Here is a 3,843-nt window from a genome sequence, read left to right as displayed (position 1 = left end):
AGACCTTGAGTGTGGAAGCTGAGCCCTGGGGCACAAGACACCTGGGCAGTGACTGGACTCTTCCGAATGAGGAGGGTGACCTGGTCAGGCTTCCCTTATAGGAGGGGCGGCGGATTCCCCTCAGCTACTTCTACTCTTCTGCTAGTTTCAAACAATCGAGGTGAGAGGAGGGAGGGAGCACAGGAAGGTAGGACAACTGGCTGGTCTAGCCGTCTCCTTTGGGTGACTTGAGTGGTCTATTGTAAGTGAAAGCCATCCCTCCTCTTCAGCTTCCCCGTGCAATGCTTGTGATTGTCTCCTTCTCCTGCACACTCAAGTGGTGGGTGCCAAATAAAAGTTGCACCAGATGGAGTTAAACAGGCAAAGAAAACTATATTCAACACTCTTCCAATAAGGGAACTCAACTCCCCTGAAACAACAGGCAGAGGAAATTTTAAACGCTGGGGTGAGCTAAGGGAAAAGCACTGACCATGTTAGGGGGCAGGTTGATTAGTGTGATTATGCCACCTGTGTTTGCTAATGGTCACTTATTGAAGTTAGGCTCCCACAGAGACTGGGAGGGAGGGGCTCTATCTCCTTGGATGATTGCATTTCAAAGGGATGACTCTCAGGTCCTTAGGAAACACATTCTTGGGTTATAAAACAAGAGGCTGAGAGAACTTTTACATTTCAGAGGAGCACAGAAAGAATTTGCAATTACAAGTTTTCTAAAGCAAATGCTCTAAGAAAAGAAGGGGCTGAGGCCTAGCCAGGAAGAAGCCTGTCTGACGTCTAGTCAAGCTGAGGGGAATGTTAAGTCCATCAAGGTGACAGGCTTAAGTTTATGGACACATTAGCACTGTGGCCCTGAGCAAGAGGATCCCTGACCTAAGTCCTGTGCTTAAGAGAACTCCACTCTAGCCCGGTTATAGCTATAGCTACACACCTTCCATGGGGCGAGTACCCCAAGCTTTCACCGCCACTTCTAGTCCGTGTTCTAGACACCTGGCATCTGGCTCCTGCCCAAAGTGCTCCAAGCTCTGATCTAAGGCCTAAGTCCCGCTACTAGGAATTGCATCATGCAATCCCAGTCCACATCCTCAGGTATATATATGGTGGCCAAATCATGACTGTTTTTAGGGGTGTGGATGGAGCATGGATGTGTAGGCTTGGGTGCCCACACACATGTATGGAAGGCCTCTCAAGGTGTGGGATGGACCAGAGTGGGGGCTGAGGGGTGGAGGACAGCTCTTAGAGTTCCATTATGTTCAGTTTGGTATGCCAGTGAGTCCAAGAATTGTACATTCAACGTGTACTTTCCGGTCAATATAAAGGTACAATTGTCAAAATTGGTGAATAGAACATATTGTATTTAGCAGTTTGTAAATTCAGTTTATATCTTTTGCATATTGAAACATCTGGTATGAGCCCTCCTTTATACTCTTGCCCCAGGCACTGACATTGTTAAGGAGCCCTGCTCCCTTAATTCTCATTTGCCATGTCTGTCATCAGACTTTTTAGAAGTTTTCGGTGTTGTGATATGTAAGACTCTCTCAAATGAGAGACTCAGGGCAGTGTTCTTGTGGTCTGCACGTATCCACCCTTCATCCTCATCCTGAGTCCCACTCAGCATCAAATCAAGGAGTTATTTACTTCTGAAACACTGTACACACCATGAGATTTTTAAAGCTAGTTAGTTTTGCAAATAGCTAGGCAAACTCTGCATATGTGAATGCATGCGTGTGTATACACATATATACGTGTATACACATAGATAAATACACACTCACTCCTTCAGCATAAGCATGACTTTTGCTATATATTCCTATGGCTGGATCATCCTGAGTTGAATGTGTCTTTGAGATTCAGGCATTTCTCTCTAACTGCATTCACTCTCAAATATCTAACCAGGAAGACAGAACATATAGATGCCAGTATCTTGAATGTTCTGGAATGATCCAAATATAAGCTTTTCTATATATGTTTTCAAATTGTTAATAATAGAAAATATGTGAATAAACATGCATGCAAGAATCAGTATATTTTCATTTTTTTAACCTATTCTTTTAATTCTAAGTCACGGCTGCTATAAAAAATATCTGACTTCTAATATCACTAAATTACATTGGATTAACTGTCACTGATAACCTATATATAAATAAACTAAAAATAAAGTATTTACATTCATTAATTCACTATTCATTCATTCACCACTATAAAGCAACCTCATGACGAGATAAATTACCATGTCCAAGAGGACTGGAAATCAGAATTAAAGTAAGCAGTCTGGGGGCTGGCCCGGTGGTACAGCCGTTAAGTTTGCACATTCCACTTCGTCGGCCCGGGGTTCGCCAGTTCAGATCCCGGCTGCAGAAGAGCACCACTTGGCACACCATGCTGTGGTAGGCGTCCCACATATAAAGTAGAGGAGGATGGGCACGGATATTAGTTCAGGGCCAGTCTTCCTCAGCAAAAAGAAGAGGATTGGCAGCAGTTAGCTCAGGGCTAATCTTCCTCACAAAAAAAAAAAAAGAAAGAAATCAGTCTGGTAATCTACTAAAAATAGCTTGTAGTGACAGCAACCAAGTAATCATCCTGTTAACATCTATTGATGGTATCTGATCTAAACAAATCTGTTGTTACAGGTTCTTTATCACAGTGGGCACAGTGAAACACTAAAATTTCAGTATTAGTGTCTTTAAAACATGGAGGAAAATCTGATCCATTGAGTCACTAGAGATCTTGTTAATGATGCAGCTCCTTTGCACTTAACTCATAAATGCCTGGAAATGAATAGGTCAAATAAGTTTCATATAAGCACATCTGTGACCACTAAGATTTGGGAACCACAAACCTTAGGTGATGGACTGGAGATGCTCCAAGATCAGATGCATGCGATCTAAGAGAAGGTCCTGGAAGGCTGCAGGAAGCCAATGAGTAAGCAGGAAATGTGACTATGGTAAATATGCAGAAAAAGGCACATCCGATTGTTGCTAAAATTTAAAAGAATACATTAGAATTTCCACCTACTGCATGTTAAAGACAATGATATTCAATTTTTAAGACACAGAATATATATTATACTTTGACCATTAGGATTTCTCCTAAGCAACCCAATGTAAAGGCCACTAAGTTTCATTTATATGATCTTTCCAAAATCATTCTTCCGTATCTCGTGAGAGATGGCCTTCTCTGCCACTGCTATGCATGGCCTCCCTTTCTGCCACCGTGGCTACTCTACTTATCTGCCCCTGGTGCTCATTCTAGGATGGCTCATGACAAAGGTTAGTTAATTTCAGCTGAGTCATTTTGTCTACCACAGGAGTCAGAAGATTATTGCCCGCAGGCGAAATTTACTGCTGAGCCTGTTTTTGCAAAGACTGGAGCAGGGGATGGTTTTGACGTTTTCATAGGACTGTAAATAAACAAACAACAGAAAAAAAACAAATAAGAACATCTGACAGTGACCATATGTGGTTCTCAAAGCCTAAGATATTTATTCTCTGGCCCATTACAAAAAACATTTGCTAACTTCTAGTCTACTTGGTTGTCTAGCACTTCCGTGGTGGTGAATACTTTTTGGATATTAGCATGTGATACAAAAATTTTCATACTTTGTACCCATTCATATGTGTTCATACTCGTGATCTATCCCAGACCTTCTTTCCTCCAACGTTCCAGGCTTTTACTTTCCAGCCCCTTGACCAGGCTAGGCCATTTGCCACAGTCCAGGAACGTGTATAAATTCTCACCCCAGGTCACTTCTTCCACAAAAAGTGGATGACCAGGTGCACTGCTCTTGGCTCCATCCATTGGGAAGATTTTCCCTCCCCAGTGTCGTTGTGAGCCATACCTGAATGTGGC

The 3,843-nt window shown here is 42.5% G+C and overlaps 1 long non-coding RNA gene across 1 annotated transcript; it reads right to left on the bottom strand.

Annotated features, from left to right (window-relative positions):
• Nucleotides 1-1,332: 1,332 nt before the first annotated feature.
• Nucleotides 1,333-3,626, bottom strand: LOC138922164 (uncharacterized). Its single transcript, XR_011435244.1, has 2 exons — nucleotides 2,834-3,626; nucleotides 1,333-2,489 (listed from the first exon to the last, which is right to left on the bottom strand). It is a non-coding gene; the product is annotated as an uncharacterized lncRNA (long non-coding RNA).
• Between the last annotated feature and the right edge of the window lie 217 nt (nucleotides 3,627-3,843).

This window comes from Equus caballus, unplaced genomic scaffold, assembly GCF_041296265.1.
Source record: "Equus caballus isolate H_3958 breed thoroughbred unplaced genomic scaffold, TB-T2T haplotype2-0000561, whole genome shotgun sequence".
NCBI classification, from domain to species: domain Eukaryota; kingdom Metazoa; phylum Chordata; class Mammalia; order Perissodactyla; family Equidae; genus Equus; species Equus caballus.
The sequence above is the reverse complement of the archived record's forward strand: the minus strand, read 5'-3'. Positions and strand labels throughout refer to the sequence as shown.